This window comes from Tachyglossus aculeatus, chromosome 2, assembly GCF_015852505.1.
Source record: "Tachyglossus aculeatus isolate mTacAcu1 chromosome 2, mTacAcu1.pri, whole genome shotgun sequence".
In the NCBI taxonomy this organism is placed as follows: Eukaryota; Metazoa; Chordata; class Mammalia; order Monotremata; family Tachyglossidae; genus Tachyglossus; species Tachyglossus aculeatus.
This window is the reverse complement of record NC_052067.1, coordinates 90,202,160-90,210,362: the sequence shown is the minus strand read 5'-3', so window position 1 is coordinate 90,210,362 and position 8,203 is coordinate 90,202,160. Positions and strand designations below refer to the sequence as shown.

The window sequence follows — 8,203 nt, the reverse complement described above, 5'->3', positions numbered from 1 at the left end:
AAAAATGCATATAGGGACACTATTAATAGGAAAGTTTTTCTTTTCTTTTTTTCTGAAAATTGCCTCTCCTTGCAAAATTTGCCAATGTAGGTTGGGGCGATACAGCCTTTTGGGAAATCCACCACTGCCTACCCAATCTCAAGTAACCAAATTTTTCCGTTCCTTTGATTATATAAGTCCTCCTCCCTCCCCCCCAGCCCGGGGCCAGATCTTACCAGAAACCCTGATATCACACCAGGACATATGTAAATGGAAATCAGGTAGCCACACAACAACACAGCAAACAAAGGGGAACAACACAACTTAACTTAGGCCCCTCAGGAAGGTGGGCGAAGCCCAGAAAAAACTGAAAGGTGACAAAGCAAAGTTGTCAGAACTTCACAACAAAAATGCCTTATTGATACAAGAACCCCAGATTGCTGGGAATAAACTAGCTAAAAAGTGCATGACTGAGGATAAAATGTTTTAACAGAAGAAATCTCAGCATAGGGACACTAAGGGTCTGCTCCTCTTTGGGATAACGAGGAAAAGGTAATATGCACTTAGTTCTCTCCTTACATGCACTGAGCTACATGCTTCCAATATCTGTTGGCCAGCAAGAGTAACTAACGATGTATAGGCAGGGCCAGTTTTAAACTATAGTAATCATAACTGTGGTATTTGTGTGGGGAATATGTCTGCTAATTTTGTTGTACTGTGCTCTCCCAAGCACTTAGTACAGTGCTCTGCAGAAAATAAATGCTCAGTAAATACTGATTGATTGATATTTAAGTGCTTACTATAATCATAATAATAATAATAATGGTACTTGTTAAGCGCTTACTATGTGCCAAGCACTGTTCTAAGCACTGGGGTAGAAACAAGTTAATTAGGTTGGATGCAGTCCCTGTTCCACATGGGGCTCACACTCTTAATCCCCATTTTATAGATGAGGTACTGATAATTTAAATGACTTGCCCATAATGACGAAGGTATTTGTTAAGCACTTACTATGTATCGAGCACCGTTCTAAGTGCTGGGGTAGATACAAGGTTATCAGGTTTTCCCACATGGGGCTCACAGTCTTAATCCCCATTTTACAGTTGAGGTAACAGGCACAGAGAAAGAAGTTAAGTGACTTGCCCAAAGTCACACAGCTGATAAATGGCGGAGCCAGAATTAGAACCCACGACCTCTCACTCCCAAGTCCATGCTCTTTCCACTAAGCCACACTGCTTTTCCATGTCCCAAGCGCTGGGGTAGATAAAAGATAAAGATAAAAGATAATCTGATCAGAAACAGTGCCTGTCCCACTTTGAGGTCAAGATGTAAGTAGGAGGGAAAGCGGGCATTGAATCCCCATTTTAGAGATGAGGAAACTGTGTCACTGAGAAGTGACTTGCTCAAGATAGCATAGCAGGTAAGTGGTGGAGCCAGGATTAGAACCCAGGTCCTCTGATTCCCAGGTCTATTCTCTCCCCAATAGTCCAGGCTGTTTCTCAAGCTACAGGGAAGAGAAGCAGCCGTCTCAAAGCACACTGTCAGATGGGATGGATAAGAGGCTACTGTGGTTGAAAATAAGAATAAGCCCAGGTTCCCTCCACTGGAAGCAGAGTCCGCACCTGGGAGGTGTCACTGGATTATGCCCAGAGACTCAGGGGCATAACCTACTATTCATTCATTCATTCATTCATTCATTCATTCATTCAATCGTATTTATTGAGCGCTTACTGTGTGCAGAGCACTGTACTAAGCACTTGGGAAGTGCAGGTTGGTAACATATAGAGACGGTCCCTACCCAATAGCGGGCTCACAGTCTAGAAGGGGGAGACAGACAACAAAACAACACATATTAACAAAATAAAATAAATAGAATATTAAATATGTACAAGTAAAATAAATAGAGTAATAAATCTGCACAAACATATATACAGGTGCTGTGGGGAGGGGAAGGAGGTAGGGCGGGGGGATGGGAAGGGGGAGGAGGGGGAGAGGAAGGAGGGGGCTCAGTCTGGGAAGGCCTCCTGGAGGAGGTGAGCTCTCAGTAATGCTTTGAAGGGAGGAAGAGAGCTAGATTGGCAGATGTGGGGACGGAGGGCATTCCAGGCCAGGGGGAGGACGTGGGCCGGGGGTCGATGGGGGGACAGGCGAGAGCTAGGTACGGTGAGGAGGTTAGCGGCAGAGGAGCGGAGGGTGCGGACTGGGCTGGAGAAGGAGAGTAGGGAGGTGAGGTAGGAGGGGGCGAGGGGATGGACAGCCTTGAAGCCCAGGGTGAGGAGTTTCTGCCTGATGCGTAGGTTGACTGGTAACCCCTGGAGATTTTCGAGGAGGGGAGTAACATGACCAGAGCGTTTCTGCACAAAGATGATCCGGGCAGCAGCGTGAAGTATAGATTGAAGTGGGGAGAGACAGGAGGATGGGAGATCAGAGAGGAGTGTTCCAGGCACTGTACTAAGCACTGGGGTGGATACAAGCAAATTGGGTAGGACAGAGTTCCTGTCCCATGTGGGGCTCACAGTCTCAATCCCCATTTTACAGATGAGGTAACTGAGGTACAGAGAAGTGAAGTGACTTGGCCGAGATCACAAGGCAGACAAGTGGCAGAGTAGGGATTAGAACCCAAGATCTGACTCCCAGGCCTGTGTTGTATCCACTACGTCATACTGTTTCTCCTAATAATGATGGTATTTGTTAAGCACTTACTATGTGCCAAGCACTGTTCTAAGCACTAGGGTAGATACAAGGTAATCAGGTTGGACATAGTCCCTGTCCCACATGGGGCTCACAGTCTGAATCCCCACCTTACAGAAGTAGAGAAGCAGCGTGGCTCAGAGGAAAAGAGCTCAGGCTTTGAGTCAGAGGTCATGGGTTCAAACCCAGGCTCCACCAATTGTCAGCTGTGTGACTTTGGGCAAGTCGTTTAACTTCTCTGGGCCTCAGTTACCTCATCTGTAAAATGGGGATGAAGACTGTGAGCCCCAAGTGGGCCACCTTGTAACCTCCCCAGCGCTTAGAACAGTGCTTTGCACACAGTAAGCGCTTAATAGATGCCATCATTATTATTATTATTAACTGAAGCACAGAGAAGTTAAGTGACTTGCCCAGGTCACACAGCAAGACATGTGGCAGAGCTGGAATTAGAACCCACGTCCTCTGACTCCTAAGCCCGTGCTTTTGTCACTAGGCCTTGCTGCTTCGCTGACTTGGGTTTGTCTCCTCTCTGCAGGCCCCCAAGGAGTAGCAGAGAACACTTCCCCCAACAATTATTCACCTACTTAGGGCTCGGAAACTCAGGATCAGACTGGTGAAGTGTCCTGGAGATTCCTAGCAGTGTTCTGGGGATTCGTCTGGCTTTATGCCAGAAGGTTTAGTTTTCAGCTGGCCTGTCTCCTGTTGGATTAACGTTGTGGGTAGGGAATGAGTCTGTTTATTGCTGTATTGTACTCTCCCAAGTGCTTTGTACAGTGCTCTGCAAACACTAAGGATTCGGCAAATATGACTGAATGAACTGAATGCTTACCGTGTGTAGAGCATGTGTGGGAGAAGCAGCGTGGCTCAGTGGAAAGAGCCCGGGCTTTGGAATCAGAGTCATGGGTTCAAATCCCGGCTCCGCCAATTGTCAGCTGTGTGACTTTGGGTGTGAGCCCACTCTTTTAGACTGTGAGCCCACCCTTTTAGACTGTGAGCCCATTCTTTTAGACTGTGAGCCCACTGTTGGGTAGGGACTGTCTCTATATGTTGCCAACTTGTACTTCCCAAGCGCTCAGTACAGTGCTTCGCCCACAGTAAGCGCTCAATAAATATGAGTGATTGATTGATTGATTGATTCTCTGGGCTTCAGTTACCTCATCTGTAAAATGGGGATTAAGACTGTGAGCCCCCTGAGGGACAACCTGATCACCTTGTAACCACCCCAGCACTTAGAACAGTGCTTTACACATAGTAAGCGCTTAATAAATGCCATTATTATTATTATTATTATTATTAGAGCATGCAACTACTTGGGAGAATGCAATGTAACAGACTTTCATTCATTCATTCAATCGCATTTATTGAGTACTTACTGTGTGCAGAGCACTGTACTAAGCGCTTGGGAAGTACAAGTTGGCAACATATAGAGACGGCTCCTACCCAACAGTGGGCTCACAGTCTAGAAGACTTGACAGACATGCACACTATTCTGTGTATAGGTTGGTCTGTAATTCATCAGTGCCATCCGTGGTCACCCGAGACCTTGTTATTCTTTTTCCTGAGAGATTTGGAATAAATTATTTAACTCAAGACTATGAGCAATGCCTAGTGGGAAGAGCCTAGGCCAGGGAATTAGAGGACCTGGGTTCTAATCCCAGCTCCGCCGCTTGCCTGCTGGGTGACCTTAGCCAGGTCACTTAACTCTTCTGTGACTCAGTTGCCTCGTTTGTAAAATAGGGATCCAGTTTATGTTCTCCCTCCTACTTAGGCTTGTAAGCATTATTTAGGACAGGGACTTTGTCCAACCTGATAAACCTGTACCCACCTCTGTGCTTAGAGCAGTGTTTGACATAAAAGTAAGCACTGAACAAGTACCATAATTATTGTTTATAAATAATAATAATGGCATTTATTAAGTGCTTAGTATGTGCAAAGCACCGTTCTAAGCGCTGGAGAGGTTACAAGGTGATCAGGTTGTCCCACGGGGTGGGGGGCGCACAGTCTTCATCCCCATCTTACAGGTGAGGGAACTGAGGCACAGAGAAGTTAAGTGACTTGCCCAAAGTCACACAGCTGACAAGTGGCGGAGCAGGGATTTGAACCCATGACCTCTGACTCCAAAGCCCGGGCTCTTTTCCACTGAGCCACGCTGCTTCTAAATGTCACACTGCAGGACAGTGTGGCCTAAGAAAGCAGCATGGCCTAGTGCAAAGAGCAAGGTCTTCAGAGTAATGACTTGGGTTCTAATCCTGACTCAGTTGTCTTCTGTGTGATCTTGGGCAAGTCACTTAACTTCTCTGTGCCTGATTTGTCAACTGTAAAATGGGAGCTCCATCCCCGTTCTCATTCATTCATTCAATCGTATTTATTGAGCGCTTACTGTGTGCAGAGCACTGTACTAAGCGCTTGGGAAGTACAAGTTGGCAACATATAAAGACAGTCCCTACCCAACAGTGGGCTCACAGTCTAGAAGACTTCCTAGACTTTCTTCTCCTTCCTACTTAAACTGTAAGCCCCATGTGGGACAATGCTCAGATCAGTCATTGAAACATAGTAAGTGCTTAGTAAATACCATAATAATAACAATAATAATAATAATAATAAATAATAATAATAGTAAGTGCTTAGTAAATACCATAATAAATAATAATAAGAAAAACACAGAGTCAGATGTCTGTCCAGTACGGCCCAGGACCCCGTTTTTATAGTGGCAATAAGACACTTGGAAGAATCATGTGATGGTTGCCCTCTTGGACTCACATTCTTATGGTTAATATGGATCTTCCAATATTCCTCTTCCATTTCTAACTTCTTATTCAGCCAATTTCTCTGTGCCTTTACTTCCGTGCCACTATCAATCCCTCGGTCAATTGTATTTACTGAACGCTTACTCTGTGCAGAGGGCCGTACTAAACGCTTGAGAGAGTACAATATAACAGAGTTGGTAGACGCGTTCCCGGCCCACAGTGAGCTTACATTCTAGAGGGGGGAGACAGACATTAATATAAATAAATTACGGATATGTACGTAAGTGCTGTAAGGGTGAGGGAGGGATGAATAAAGGGTGCTAATCCAAGTGCAAGGGAGATGCAGGAGGGAATGTGAGAAGAGGAAACCAGGGCCTAGTCAGGGAAGGCCTCTTGGAAGAGATGTGCCTGAGATAAATCTCTGAAGGTGAGGAGAGTGGTCGTCTGTCGGATATGGGAGGGATCATCATCATCATCATCATCATCAATCGTATTTATTGAGCGCTTACTATGTGTAGAGCACTGTACTAAGCGCTTGGGAAGTAGGAGTTCCAAGCCAGAGGTAAGACATGGGTGAGGGGCAGGTTCTTTGCCTGACCTATCAAGTGATAGTGCCACTAACACTAGGTAGTAGTAGTAGTAATGCTAACATTTATTGAGCACCCACTGGATACGCGGCATTGTGCTAAACTCTTGGAAAGTACAAAAAGCAAGCAAATGACTACCTTCTTGCTCACAAGGAGCTTGCATTCTAACGGGGGAGACAGACATAAGAGAATTTTCAGAGCAATTAAAATAAATAATTGAATGTATAATTTAATTGCTTAATGGTATTTATAAAGCCCTTACTACGGGTCAAGCACTCCTCTAAGTGCTGCGGTAGATGCAAGTTAATCAGGCTGTTAAACTCCCTACATGGGGCTCACAGTCTAAATTGGAGGGAGGAGAATTTAATCCCCATTCTACAGATGAGATAACTGATGTACAAAGAAGTTAAATGACTTTCTCGGTGTCACACAGCAGGGAAGTGGCGGGATTCAAAACCCAGGACCTCTGGTTTTCAGGACCGTGCTTTATCCACTTGGCCATTTCTTTCCAATAATAAAATGTATATATGTAAGTATTAAGGATGAATATAAGTAAATTAGTAAGTGCTACATACAAAATGGTGTACGCAAGATGGCTGGTAGGTTTGGGTGATTTGGGATGCTGAGAATTCATTCATTCATTCATTCAGTCAAATTTATCGAGCGCTTACTGTGTGCCAAGCATTGTACTAAGCGCTTGGGAAGTACAAGTCGGCAACATATAGAGATGGTCCCTACCCAACAACAGGCTCACAGTCTAGAAGCAATGCAGGGAAGGCATGTTGGAGGAGGTGGCCTTTCAGGGGGACTTTATTGGGAGGGTTGAACCTATTCAGTGGTATTCATTGAGTACTAACTGTGTGCTGGGTACTCTAATAAGCACTTGGGAGAGTACCACACAACCGTATAACAGACATAGTCCCTGCCCACAACTAGCTTACCGTCTAGAGGATGAGCTTATGCTATCATGGTTTTAGTGCACATTTCCTTGTCTCTCCTCAAGTCTTGTCTTGTCTTACGCTGTTGAGTCGTCTCCGACCCATAGCGATACCACGGATATATCACGCCCAGAATGCCCCACCTCTATCTGCAATTGTTCTGGTAGTGGATCCATAGAGTTTTCTTGGTAAAAATACAGAAGTGGTTTACCATTGCCTCCTTCCGTGTGTCTCCGCCCTCGACTCTCTCCCACGCTGCTGCTGCCCAGCATAGGTGAGTTTTGACTCGCAGCAGATTGCCTTCCACTTGCTAGCCACTGGCCAAGCTAGGAATGGAATGGGTATGCCTCTGCTTGACTCTCCCTCCCATAGTCGAGACTGGCAGAGTACTGGAAACTCTCCAGGTGTTACCCCGAGAGGGGATCTCCTCAAGTACCCCCTATCAAGCTATAAATCAATCAGTGGCATTTGCTGAGTGCTTATTATGTGCAGAGCATTATATAAGTACTTGGAACAGTACAATAGGATCTGGCCTTTACTCCACGACACTCACAATCAGCTCTCTCCCTCCCCTTAACCTCTCTCTTCTCCCACTACAATCCAACCTGCACACTTTGCTCCTCTAATACCAACCTACACAGAGCACCTGGCTCTTGTCATTCATACATTCAGCTGTATCTACTGAGTGCTTACTGCATGCAGAGCACTGTATTGTATGACACAATAATAAAACAGACACATTCCCTGCCTACAGTGAGCTTACGGTCTTACCTATGCATTGGCCTCTTGCTCTCCTTCTTGCCTGGAACTTCATTCCCCCTTCACATCGGACTGATTAGCCCCATCCCTACTAAAAGCTCATCCCTCCCAGAAAGCCTTCCCTGACTATCCTCTCATCTCCCCACCATATTTCCCTCACTCTATCTCCCCACATTGCACTCGTGAACATATCCTTACATACCCGGTTCCCTCAACTATAATTTATTTTACAGTTCGTCTCCCAAGCTGGACTGTAAGCTCCTTGAGGATCATGCTTAGCTATCATACTATATCCTCCCTAGCAGTTAATACAGTGCTCTGTCCAAAGTAAACATTCCTTAAAACCCACTGACTGAATATTGATTGAGAGCCTGCTGCGTGCAGAACATTGTATTGTTTTACATGAATGCAAGGCATTGTTGTGAAATGACCATTTAAAGGTTTTTTTGCAGACTATTACGGGGATAGGTCCTGAATGAACAGCATTTCCCACAATTTTTAG

General features: G+C 45.4%; 1 non-coding gene across 1 annotated transcript; it reads right to left on the bottom strand.

Annotated features, from left to right (window-relative positions):
* Window positions 1-7,226: 7,226 nt before the first annotated feature.
* Window positions 7,227-7,364, bottom strand: LOC119924990. The gene has a single exon (XR_005449663.1). It is a non-coding gene; the product is annotated as a small nucleolar RNA SNORA7 (small nucleolar RNA).
* Window positions 7,365-8,203: the final 839 nt, after the last annotated feature.